Here is a 14,221-nt window from a genome sequence, read left to right as displayed (position 1 = left end):
AATAGCGGAATTGGGAACAGGGAAATCGGTTACAAAATGGGCCACGTGCCACGGATGTGCTTCTGCTGATCTATGGCTACTCTGCCCGAGTTTACTTGCATATGTTCCCTCCTGCCCCCTGTAACCCAACAGTGCCCCCCCCCTTTCCTAATGGATGCTAGAAATGGAATTGCACAGACTTTCATTTTTCTAATCCCTCTGGATTTATTTCCATTGTGATTCAGTTTATCACCCATCTAGGCTACGACATCAGATCATCAGTTATCTCAGAAGCAGGGGAGTGCATTGGTTTTGTCAAACTCTAAGCCTTCACAAATGGCATTTCCATCCTCCCTCCAATTTCTCTTTCCTCTGCTTTGCTGACGGCGCACATTTTCCTTAATCTCCCAGCGTTTCAGCCCACACTATAGTACGTTCGTTCTGAGGAGGAGTGAGGGATGGTGCATTTTTCATTTCAACGAGATGGCTAGTTTCCACTGGTTTAGGACTGGTGGAAAGAAAAAGTTTAGGACTGGTCATCTCAAATCCAGAGGCTGAAACTGAGAATAAAAACATAAGAAGAGCCTGCAGGATCAGGCCAATGGCCCATTTAGTCCCACATCCTACGACCCTCGTACCTACGGTACCGCCTCTCCCGATATGCCCCACGGAGGACCTTAAGGTCCATAAATAGCAACATCCTAGAGGTCCTGGACCCTAAGGAAGTCAGATTAGCCTCAACCAGAGCCAGGGCCTTTTCAACACTGGCTCCGGCCTGGTGGAACGCTCTGTCTCATGAGACCAGGGCCCTGCGGGATCTGATTTCTTTCTACAGGGCCTGTAAGACAGAGTTGTTCCGCCTGGCTTTTGGCTTGGAATCAACTTGATCCCCTTCCACTCTTTCTCTTTTCCTTTCTCCTTCTGTGTTGGAACTCCTATTTGGGGACTTCCCTGGCTTTTTTCTAGCCCATGTAGGACCAGTCTGGATAGTTAGCCTTGGTGAAGACTTGACGTTTTCATCCCCCCAAAAGTTTTTGATTTGAGTTTCCACTGAAATGAGGCTGCATTTTAATATTTTTATGTTGATCTTGTTTTTTAAACTGTATTTCAAACAATTGTTTTTATATTTGGTGTTAGCCACCCTGAGCCCGATCTTGGCTGGGGAGGGCAGGGTATAAATAACTTTATTCTTATTCTTATTCTTCTTATTATCTAGCATCCTGTCATGATAGCTGAGCAGATGCATCAATGGAAGACAAACAGGCAGGATCCAATCACAAAAGCCCTCTCCCCTCCTGCACTTTCAAGCAACTGGTTTCCAGAAGCATTGCTGCGTCCAGTGGTGGGAGAGCATAAATATCATAGCGAATAGCCATTGATGGCCTCTTCCATGAATTTGCCTCATCTTCTTTTGAAGCCACCTAGGTTGCTGTCCATCACTGCCTCATGTTGCAGGGAGTTCCACAGTTCAACTATGTGCTAATTGAAGAAGTACTCTCTTCTCCCGGTCCTGAATCTTCAGATAGACAGCTCAGTACTGTTGATACTCCTGGTGGGGTCTGACTAAGGCAGAATAGTAGGACTTTGCAGGACTGGGGACTTCCTAAGTTTGTTCTGAAGAGGCAAGGCACGGCCGCACAGGTGAGGCCAATTGGTAACTCATAGCACCTGGTGGCAAGAGCTGGGAAGGGATATAAGGTCAGCATTTCCCTTCAGCTCTTTGCCACAGCAACATGTTCCCTGCCTTGCTGCGTTTGGCTTCTTGCTTCCTGATCCTTGAACCTCGACTTCTTGACTCCTTGACTCCTTGCTTCTTGATCCTCGGACCCTTGACTTCGTGACTCCTTGCTTCTTGATCCTGGGACCCCTGACTTTATGACTCCTTGCTTCTTGATCCTTGGACCCCTGACTTCGTGACTCCTTGCTTCTTGATCCTTGGACCCTTGGCTTCCTGACTCCTGGCTTCTGGACTCCCATTCCTGCTCCTACCCCGCCATCTTGCCCCTGGTCCCGACGTCTCCAGCCGGGACTTCGACCACCCGTGAACCGGACCATGACAGGAGCTCTACCTCTGTTGTGGGACTGCTGTGTAGAGCAAATCTCCTTCCCTGCATCTATCATCATAATAGGCATTTTGCTAGCCCATTAATTAGTCCAGAACTGGCTTTTATTTATGTAAGATGTTCTCAACATCTGTCACCTCTACTTTCCTGCCACACCATCCATTTCATCCCTATAATTGGGCTGCCCTTATGTGGCCCATCTTAGCTCCAGAACCGTAATAGGATGACAGATTTCTCCCCATCCAGCAGCCTCCCTCCATCAATGCTAACTAAGCAAAAGCCTGGAAATTATCGTTCATTTGAGAAAGGGGAAGAGCGCTTGTTCAAGACATACGTCCTTTTAAGTCCATAATCCATATATATATATATATATATATATGCAGGTTTTGGTGTCCTCGGGTGTCTTCCCGTGTAAAAGTTGGGGAAGACACCCGAGGACACCCGAGGACACCAAAACCTGCATTCCTGTACCCGTGAAAATCTACGAAAGCAAATATATATATATATATATATATATATATATATACACACCCTATAAAAAATATCACGGGGCATTAAACCTGAGTAAGTAAGAAAAGAAAAAATCATTTCTGCTGCAAATGATTCCCCGCAGAGACACTTTTTTGCTACATCAGAAAGTTAAGGTCAGGTTCCTTGATGGACGAAAAGGAGAATTCAATAAGATGAAAGAAAGGGCCAAAGGGAATTATCAGCCCCAGGGTGCAAAGGTTCTTTGCAAACTGTACCACGCTGGTTCAAAGGAGCTGTGGAATATGCTTGTATAATCTACCCCCCCCCCATGTGCACAGCATGTATGGAGAGTCCACACCCCCCCTCATGAACCCGTGTGGTTTAGTGGTTAGAGTGTCAGACTAAAATCTGGGACACCAGGGTTCAAATCCCCAAGGGGCCATGAAACTCAAAGGGTAACCTTGGGCTAGTCACTGTCTCTTAGCCTAACCTGCCTCACAGGATTGTGGGGATTTGGGCTCCATGATCACTGCAGATGGTGACAGCAGTCATGAAATGAAAAGATGCCTGCTTCTTGGGAGAAAAGCGATGACAAACCTAGACAGCATCTTAAAAAGCAGAGACATCACCTTGCCAACAAAGGTCTGTATAGTTAAAGCCATGGTTATCCCAGTAGTGATGTATGGAAGTGAGAGCTGGACCATAAAGAAGGCTGATCACCGAAGAATGGATGCTTTTGAATTCTGGTGCTGCAGGAGACTCTTGAGAGTCCCATGGACTGCAAGAAGATCAAATCTATCCATTCTGAAGGAAATCAGCCTGGAGTGCTCACTGGAAGGACAGATCCTGAAGCTGAGGCTCCAATACTTTGGCTACCTCACAAGAAGAGAAGACTCCCTGGAAAAGACCCTGATGTTGGGAAAGATGGAGGGCACAAGGAGAAGGGGACGACAGAGGACCAGATGGTTGGACAGTGTTCTCAAAGCTACCAACATGAGTTTGACCAAGCTGCGGGAAGAAGTGGAAGACAGGAGTGCCTGGTGTGCTCTGGACCATGGGGTCACAAAGAGTCGGACACAACTAAAAGACTAAACAACAAACAACAAAAGTCAAAAGGAAGGCACAAAAAACAGGGTGACGTCAAGTGGGGAAGAATGCCTTTCTATGCAGACAAACATCTACTACAAACAACATCAGATGCTATCTGATACTAAGTTAGACCACTGATTCATCTGGCTGCATATTAGAAATGTATGTGATTTTTGGTATTGTGATTTGTATGTCTGTAAATCATTGAAAAGCATTTTTTAATTAAAAAAAATACAAGAAAGGAGATTCCAGCTAAACATTAGGAAGAACCTTCTGAGAGTAAAAGCCACTGGGCAGTACAATGGGCTCCCTCTGTAGGTTCTAGACTCTCCTTCATTTGTGGTTTTTAAAGAGACGTTGGACGTCTGTCTGTCTTTGATTCTTTAGCTGGGATTCTTGCATTGCAGTGGGATGGGCTAGATGAGCCTTGAGGTTCCCTTCCAATTATATGATTCAATGAGCAACTCCTGGAAAAGCCTGCACGCCAGGGGCTACTTAGGGGAAACTGAAATCAGCTATCTGACTTGCATCCTGCTGAACTTTCCCCAATGTCCCATGGAGCTTTGCATACAGAAATGAGACATTACATTTCCAAACAATGGATTTTGACATTCTGGAAGATTGTTCCTCCCACCGGAAAAAGTTTTGCCGGGCCCATTAATGATCCGTTCATCTCACTCGCGGAGGTGAGGATCAGGCGAAAGATATATGCCAGCCAGCAATTTTGTATTCAGGCCAATATTTCCAAGTCAGAACGGTTCTGAGTGAGCGAAGTTGAACAAATGAGCTCCAGAGAGATAGGCCGGCTCACTTATCTCCCAGCTGCAGTCTCCACTTAGCTCAGTAGAAGCTTTCCTAATCTCTGTTTCGCCGGCATTAGTGTCACGGAATGACGGGGGAGGCTGGAGGAAAGATGGAAGGAGAGATTCGCTTTGCAAATCCTGAGATTTAATCCTTTGTGGTTTTGCGTGTGTGCCGCTGCCCAGCGCGAGATTGTAACGGCACGCAGGCGGCTTACAGATGGGCCATGGGACCCAGCCGGTTGCCAAACAGCTCCATCTGTACCCTGCTGCTCTCCCAGGATGGTAAAGGTAAAGGGACCCCTGACCATTAGGTCCAGTCGCGGGCGACTCTGGGGTTGTGGCGCTCATCTCACTTTACTGGCCGAGGGAGCTGGCGTACAGCTTCCAGGTCATGTGGCCAGCATGACTACGCCGCTTCTGGCAAACCAGAGCAGCGCATGGAAATGCCGTTTACCTTCCTGACGGAGCGGTACCTATTTATCTACTTGCACTTTTTGGGGTGCTTTCAAACTGCTAGGTTGGCAGGAGCAGGGACCAAGCAACAGGAACTCACCCCGTCGCGGGGATTCGAATCGCCAACCTTCTGATCAGCAAGCCCTAGGCTCTGAGGTTTAGCCCACAGTGCCACCCGCGTCCCTCCCTGGATGGATGTCTGCATAAAAATGTCGTCAAGAGATCTTGAAAGTCACAGGTGAGGATACCTGCTACATCCCTGGTGGGGCTGAGCCTGGGGCTGGCGGTTCTAAATTTCTGATTTCTGGCTGAGGATAGTGGAGAAGAATTAACAGGGCTCCTCTAGATTATCCTCTGACTGATTGATTCTTGCAGGTTCTTAAGTTGAGATTCATAGAATCGTGGAGTCAGAAGGGACCCAAGGATCATCTAGTCCAGTGGTTCTCAACCTGTGGGTCCCCAGAGGTTGTTGGACTACAACTCCCATCATCCCTGAGCTGTGGCCTTGCTAGTGTTGTAAACAAAAATCTGTCCTTTTCCCTTATGAGGTAACCAGGAGCCCATATAGAGTCCTTACATAGGTTCCCTATTGGTAGGACAAAATAACAGAGGCCAATCAGAGAATATTGAGAAGCAAAGCAGCTAGTAAGCCTGATCTTTATTGATCTGTTGCAACAGGATCCCCACTCACCACACGCAGGAGGGAGGAGGAACCCAGAACAAAAGTGTGCCTGCCCTTATATAGACATTTTAAATCCCCCCCCCCGGGAGTCCAAGACCACCCCCAGGAACATCATACATACATCATAGAAAGGGCGGTCTACAGCAGAAATCTGAGTGCTTTGTTTACCTCCTGTCTGCCAGGTTACCTGTTTAATGGTCACTTGATTGGATTGCCTGGGGAGCCTGGCCAGTCTTTTGTAATGATAAATACTTAGTTCCTGAGCCAGGTCACAGGCTCCCACCCTATTCATATCTTAAATGTGCCCTTAAGACAGGATTTGTGAAGGAAAAGACAATGGGGAGGCTTTTCCATTTTCCTTTGACCTTGCAGAGAAAACATTTGGTCAGTTTGGGAATAAAAAATGGCTTCAGGTCGGTCTTCCTGTGCTGATCTACTATACATATGTACGTGCTTGGTTGGTACACTTATGAACATTTAACATATATCTAAGACCTCAAAATTCCTATCACACTAGCTATGGGTGGTGGGAGTTGTAGTTCAAGAACATCTGGGGACCCACAGGTTGAGAAAGGCTGATCTAGTCCAACTCCCTTCAATGCAGGAATCTCAGCTATAGCATCCATGACAGATGGCCATCCAACCTCTGCTTAAAAACCTCCAAGGTAGGAGAGTCCACAACCTCCCAGGTGAGACTGTTCCACTGTCAAACAGCTCAGAAAGATCTTTCGTTTGTTTCGTCGGAATGGCCATCTGCCAAGGGTTCTTGGGCCGTGATTCCTGAATTGCAGGCTGGACTAGATGACTCTTTCAGTCCCTTCCGACTCTGCAGTGTTTTGATTCAATGATTCATCTACCATCCTGAAGCTTGCATCCCTCAAAATGCTGCCACAGTTGCTTTGCTTCTGCTGGCACCCTGAATGCTATGTTTGGAAAGCTGCTATTCACAATGCCACTTGTTGCTACTTCGGAGTTTCCCTGAACTGCCCAAATCACACAAAAAGTTCCTTGAACAAGACACAAGGAGCAACCAACTAATTAAAAGCGAGGCCAAGGTGGGGCGGGAGGAGGGCAGCAACTTGAAGATAGTAAGGTGGTTACTGGAGAGGAAAAGGGATTACTGCAAATCCGAGCTGTTTGAGCCAACACATGCTACTGGGCAAGGCGCGAGATCCAGGCTGTGTTTTTGTGCATTCATGAATGCATTTAAATTAGGCAGGCTGAAAAGCCCATTTCCAGGGCCTCTCCTTGCCAGACGGTAAAATCCCCAAACACAATTAAAAATGAAATCCATTTAATAACACCGCAGCCAGTTCTCTGCATGCAACAGCAGGCCTCCCAGATATCGGAGGCACTTCGCGAGAGGAGAGTGGCGTTCGGGGGATTTGGGGAGGGAAATGTTGCCAGGGCTCCCAGCTCTTTGTCTTTGCGTGGTTCCAACAAAGTAGAATGCCAGTGCGGAATGGCCTTTCAGGAAAGGGCAAATTTGCGGAGGGACATTCCGCAGTCCGTCGACAGCCATAGCAGCTTAACAGTCAAGAGTAAATTGCATCTGCTTGGGCAAAAGCTGTAATCTGATGAAGATTTGTTCCTTCCTTCCTTCCTCCCAGCCAGTCAGACAGCCTTGCCCTACTCCAAGCTACTCCATTCCATTCCCCCTCTTTTGTCACCTGCTGAATTCTACTCAGCATTCCATAGCCAGTGAGTATGTTCAGTTTACAGTGGGCTGAACCTCTCCCTAATTTGGATTCACTTTTTACATTTAGGGGGGCACCTTTGCAAACATCAGGGCTCTCTTGTGCACACTGACATCTCCCTCTTGTCCCATCAATCCTGCATTTACCATTGGAGTTTGCTTCTAACAAGAAAGGTACCCCTGCTCGTATGGGCCAGTTGTGTCCGACTCTAGGGTTGCGTGCTCATCTCGCTCTAGAGGCCGTGAGCCAGCGCTGTCCGAAGACACTTCCGGGTCACGTGGCCAGCGTGACGAAGCTGCAGCTGGTGAGCCAGCACCAGCACCAGCACCAGCACAGCACACGGAAACGCCGTTTACCTTCCCGCTATAAAGCGGTCCCTATTTATCTACTTGCACTTAAGAGTGCTTTCGAACTGCTAGGTGGGCAGGAGCTGGGACCGAACAATGGGAGCTCAGCCCGCTGCAGGGATTCGAACCGCTGACCATACAATCGGCAAGTCCTAGGCACTGAGGTTTTATCCACAGCGCCACCCGGTTCTAACAAGAGTGATGGCTAATTGGAGCCACCTTGTCTGAACACAGTATACCTGAGAGTGTGAAATCTTACCAACAAAAGAAGAGTGGCAGGTGAAAATGATGGACTTTGCGGAACTGGTGAAGCTAACGGGAAAAATCCGAAACCAGCATGACCAAGCATTCCAAAAAGACTGGAGTAAATTTATACAATATTTGAAAGATCATTGCAAGCAATTAACAACACTAGTAGGGTTATCTGAAGACTTGTAATGAGAATTTTTTTTTCACCTTTCTATATTTATTTAATTTTTGAGCTATTTAGTAATGAGTTATATTAGAACTGGAAAATATATAAAATGCTGTGATATAAAGGTTAGTTTTGTAAACCAAGAGGTGGGAGGGAAGGAAGTCGACAAGCTCTAAAGAGCCAAAGAAGTAAAATGGATAATAATGATGTGATCATATATGTTTAAATGGAAAATTAATAAACTTATTTTTTTAAGAAAGAGAGAGTAAAATGCTTTGTGCAGTACACCTAGCTATTGATTTGGTGACATTCTTGTGGGCTTGAAACAGGCTGGCAAGTGTTGGGAACTAGACGGTGGGCTGCATAGACGCTGATTCTGAAACGCCGGGCATCGTCTTAAGCTCTCAAAGCACATGGAGATAATTTGTTCTAGCCTCTGTGGCCTAAGGCATCGACTTCCGTTCACTAAGCCACATCCATACCAAATATATCAATCTCCTCCGGACTGTGTAGCCACACACAGCGAGAGAGGATGGATGAGCTGTCCCTTGCCAAAGTTGATTGCCCAAAGCTCTTTTCCCAAATCCTTTTTTAAAAATAAAAAAAATGACTTTTGGAAAGCTTGCCTTCCTTTTCACACCATGGGTGCAGACCAAGAGCTGATCTATGGTATGCATTATGCAGAATGGAGTGATAGAATCAGACAGGGAGATTCTGGTTTGTCTTCAGGCTGCAAGGGAAAGGGGGTAGAGAGCATGGGCCCCTCGAGATGTCCTTTTTATTGCACATTTATGATGATTTGTGCTCACGATGATATCGGGACAGTTGTATGCAATCCTGCTTTCAATGTTTGCACCTGCAAAAGTTTCAGGGTGGACGTTCTGGTTTGTTTCCTGGCCGGTGGTGGGGTGTGTGTGTGTCCCCAAGCGGGCAGTGGGGGTCCATGGGCCAGTTAAACAACCCCCATGGACCGCTTGTGGCCCATGGGCCTTAGGTTGCCGACCCCTGCTCTAAACCAGATACACCTATTCAGGCAAGCTGAACTGAACTACTACTTGAATGTAGACACCCCAGCTTTCTAGGCTCTCCCGATATCCATTGCCTAATATCTCCGAAATGACAGGAGAAAATGGCACCAGAAATTTGGCAATGAAGATGGACACCCCTGTGCCTATCCTTACTTTCAGAAGAAGAAGAAGAAGAGGAGGAAGAGTTTGGACTTGATATCCCGCCTTTCACTCCCTTTAAGGAATCTCAAAGCGGCTAACATTCTCCTTTCCCTTCCTCCCCCACAACAAACACTCTGTGAGGTGAGTGAGGCTGAGAGACTTCAGAGAAGTGTGACTAGCCCAAGATCACCCAGCAGCTGCATGTGGAGGAGCAGGGAATCGAACCTGGTTCACCAGATTACGAGTCCACTGCTCGTAACTACTACACCACACTGGTTCTGACCCAAAGTGTGGTCAGAAAAAGGCTAGATTAGTTTTCTAACATATCCCAGGCATGCCCTGCCCTGCCCGACCAGGTCTCATTTAATGTGCTTTGGTTTTCTGCAGCAAGAAACTGCAGTCTTGGGATTGCTCTGCAAAGGCACTGGAAGACTCCCCCCCCCCTCCCAATTCCATTTTTATGCATCATATTTAGAATGCAAATGCCACTGCCAGCCTCCTCTCCTTGCTTCCTTTGAAGTATCCCCAGAGCTCACATGGTGCCATCATTTCCCAATCCTCTTTAATCAGGCGGTTTGGTGGGGGGAATGATTGTTGCAGACTAGTTGGAGTGAACTCTGCCTTACTTAAGGGCGCTGGATCAAATTTTGAAAGAGAAAAGCATTTGGGAGCTGTTCAGTTCTGTCGTTGGAGATGCACATTGTGTTCTGCTACACACACAAACAAATTTTACCAGCATTTGGTCCACTGGGGAAGGAGCAATCCACATAAGCTTCTTTTTACTGCTGATTTTTTTTAAAAAAATATATTCTTAATTATTGTTTTTAACTGTTTTCACTGATCATTTTTAATGTTTCTCGTGAACAGCTTAGAGGTTTTGTTACAATCCAGCGGTATATAAATCTTGTTAGATAAATTAATGCATACACGGATAGTAAAATGACGTCGAAATTAGACCCAACCCAAGTAGCATGCAAGCTTTTCAGTTCAACGGAGCAATTGTTCTGGGTGGACATTTATTAGAAACCTGAGAGCGGCTGATGATGATGATGATGACGATGACGATGATGATTTATTAGTGGTCTGAAACCACTGGCAGTCATTGACTGAGGTAGATGTATCTTGGGACTGAGGCGCACAGTTAAACCTCGTTTGGCGAACGTAATCCGTTCTGGAAGCCCATTCGGCTTTTGAGATGCTCAACAACCAAGGTGTGACTTCCGATTGACGGCAGGAGCATCCGAAAAACATTCGAAAACTGGAACATTTACTTCTGGATTTTCAGTGTTTGGGAGCCGAAACGTTCCAAAACGGAGGCGATTGGGGACCGAGGTTTGACTGTAGCACACATTTGGGGACAGTTAACCTGGGGCACAAAAGTTTGGTCCTACACCACCAGAGCAATTATCCTGCTCTTGCCACCACCCTGATTTATGGAAGTGTCATAATCAGAACAGTGGTGCGATGGGAAATAACTCAGAACTTCCTCTCCTCACCTGTCCTGTTGCAATAATGATAACCAGAGCTATTCATGGCTGCCTCTCAAAACGATCCAGAATGAGGCTTCCTACATTCAGTGCAATAGTGGCAAATGCAGCAACATACCTAACAATGATAAAAGGTACAGTGGTACCTTGGGTTAAGAATTTAATTCATTCTGGAGGTCCGTTCTTAACCTGAAACTGTTCTTAAACTGAGGTACCACTTTAGCTAATGGGGCCTCCTGCTGCTGCCGCGCCACCACCACACAATTTCTGTTCTCATCCTGAAGCAAAGTTCTTAACCCGAGGTACTATTTCTGAGTTAGTGGAGTCTGTAACCTGAAGCATCTGTAACATGAGGAACCACTGTATTTACTATATTCAGCTTATTTAAAATGTTAAAGAAATAAATACCACTTTTTTAAAAATCGTATGGTTTATTGCTGTAAATCAATTGTGTGAGTATGGGTGTGACATGGTGAGATATGTGTGTGTGTGTGTGTGTGTGTGTGTGTGTGTGTGCATGCGTGCGTGCGTACAAATAAAATAGCTAGCCTTCAGACCATCTCACCCAGCCATTAGCTATGTTTCACATCCTCCCCATCTCAAATTGGAGAACTTTCACTCCCTTCAATTCAACTATGGGCCACACCTTCATTTCTGGATAATGTCTAGCAAAGGTGAGTGTGAAAGCTTTTATGCTGCCCTAATATATGAGAGATGAAATAATATTATCCCTTTGGAGAAGAAGAATCCTTGCTCATTTCGTTGTTTGGTTTGGTTTATGATTTCTTTTTCTTTTTTTAAGAAATAAATAAAGAGCCTGTGCAAGATTCATTTCAGAAGGGAATAGAACAAATAGGATCCCAAGGTGTAATTGTAGTAAAACATTGCTTACCAAAATGGAAAGTATACAGTAGAGGGAGGTAGGGAAAATGAGATAGTGATGATTTCTTTTTCCTTCCAAGTTGTCAAAAACGTGCAATGCTCAGCTCCCATTAGTGGAAAATGGGTCTCATTCGCAAGTGCCTTGAGAAATGTACTATGGCTATGGCTAAATGGGGGACACTGCAAAATCACAGAGTTTCCACTCTTCTTGTCCTGAACAGTGCTTTGCTTTCCTCCCAGCAGAACTGTTTGGTTCCAGGTGGGAGGGATGCCTGATTGTAGTAATGTCCCACAGACCTGCAGATGTTTAAAACCTGCTTTCATAAATATTGTAAGAACACAAGAAAAGCTTTCAGGATCAGGCCAATGGCCCAACTAGTCATAGAATCATAAAACTGTTGAGTTGGAAGGTTTAATCGAAATCTTGTAATTTAAGCTTGTTTGGCGGTTCTAGCAGGGGAGCGCAGCTTGACCGAAGAACGGTACACTCCTATCTGGGATGGTCGTCCTCTTCCACCAAGTGTGCAGCTTCGGGAGGGACGCACACGGAGCGGTGAGGGAGGAAGGGGACACCCGCCTAGCCAGCCAGATCAGCCGAATCAACCCTGGTGATCGACGGGGTGACAGATGTCGCAGCCAGATCGCCCTCATATCCCCTTTCTTGTAAGTCAAATCCATCAGTTTGGGCCCTACCCTCTTCCTTGTGGACATATGGATTTTTATCTATCTGAGCTGCACCAGCGAGTGGTCCTATGATTTGTATACATCATGTGAGTGTCTGAGTGAGTGTGAGAAAGGAAGTCTGAGTACTATTGGTAGTTGGTTTCACTTCTGTGTGTGTCACAGTTCTGTACTGGTGTTCAGAGAGCACAGACGTACTGAAGGACTCTCTGTATATAAGACTGTAAATAAAGTAGTTTTAGAACTATGATTGAGTCTTTCGTCTGCTATGATATGCCAGAAAACTAGCGTGCTCTTTTCAGGAGAGAAGGGTCGCTTATTACTGGTCTCTCTGGACTGAAGAAGATTTATAGCCAGAGAGGACCACCGGAGAGATGTCCTGAAGACTTGGGAAGTTGGCAGCCTTCCCAGGGCGTTTTTCCAACAAAGGTGGTATATGAGCAAATAGTGCAGGGGTCAGCAAACTTTTTCCGCAGGGAGCCAGTCCACTGTCCCTCAGACCTTGTGGGGGGTTGGACTATATTTTGGAGAAAAAAACCGACTCTCCCCTCCCTTCTCAACTGCACCAGATGAGCCCCGGTGGCTGCTTACCTGTGCCTTGCGAGTGGCAGGGGCTGGTGGTGGTGGCGGCGGAGGGACGATGAGCAGCGCGAAAGAGCTGGCTCCAAAGAGGGGCTGCTTAAAATGGTGCTCAGTCAACTGCGGCTCAACAATGCCCAGCCCCCTTCCTCCTCTAGGCAGGGCAGGGAGAAGCCAGGAGGAGGGAGGGAGTGTGAGAGGGAGGGATGGAAATGGCACAGCCCGAACGATCAGAATCCCCATGCCGATCCACATGGTTACCAGATTTTTTTCAATGAATCCGGGGACACTTTTTTATTATTTGGAAGCTGAGTAGCAACAGGGAGTCAGTAGTGGGGATGGTGAGGCAAAAGACCCTGGGCCCAAACACACATGCATATTGTATAAAGCTGCTAAGCCCTTCTTTTGCACCCTGTGAAACATAAATGTGCCATTTTTTAAAAAACTGGGCAATGGCGTGCTGCCCGCCCGTGACTCCCGAGCCTCCCCCAATCTCCTGTCCCCTTGCCCCTTTGTTTAGACTGATCAGGGGAGGCTTGGGAGTCATGGGTGACTGGCTGTTGTCCAGTTTTTAAAAAACTGCACATTTATGTTTCACAGGGTGCAAAAGAAGGGCTTTGCACCTTGCTGGTAGAGAAACTGTGTACCTTGCACCCCTCCTGGGCAATGGCTGCCTGCCTGCAACTCCCGAGCCTCCCCCAATCTGTTAAAACAAAGGGAGAAGGGGGCAGGAAATCTGTACCGCCGGACGTCCCCAGTTCCCCCTTGGCAGTGGCGGTGGCAGCAAGCAGCAAGCAGTTCCTGAAGCCAGCCAGAGCCAACTGCGCTACCAGGCTGGCTCCGGCCTGCTGAGGCTACCACTGCCACATTACCCGGGGACAGATTTGCAAATCTGGGGACATTCTGGGGACGGAATTTGTCCGGGGACAGATTTGCAAATCCAGCGCCTGTCCCCGGGAATGTCTGGTAACCCTAATCCACATGGAGATTCCCGGACCAACTGTGGGCCGGATCCAGAAAGCAATTGGGCCGGATTTGGCCCCTGGGCCTTAGTGTGCCAACCCGTGAAATAGAGTATATGACCCTATTTCAAGCTGTTATCTCTATTCAAGTCTACTCTTGGCATGTGACTGGGCACTTCGCTTAGTGGGTTCATGATGCTCATCTGCTTTCCACTGCCTGGCAAAACCCTCCTGTACCCAAACATTATTCCACCAATGTTAATCACAGCTGTAAATGCTGAAAAGCAGCAATGCATGACACTCTGTTATTAAAAAGTGCATTAACACAGCCCCAATTGAGCAATGCCGAGTTATCTCCTTTTATGAAATGAGTATGAGGCATAAAACAACATTTAGCACCAAATACCGAAATCAGGTTTGATGGAGAGGCTATAGGCAGGCATGGGCGGCAGTGGGGGGGAT

Source organism: Podarcis erhardii (assembly GCF_964252035.2).
Source record: "Podarcis erhardii genome assembly, chromosome: 8".
In the NCBI taxonomy this organism is placed as follows: domain Eukaryota; kingdom Metazoa; phylum Chordata; class Lepidosauria; order Squamata; family Lacertidae; genus Podarcis; species Podarcis erhardii.
This window is presented reverse-complemented; position numbering follows the sequence as displayed.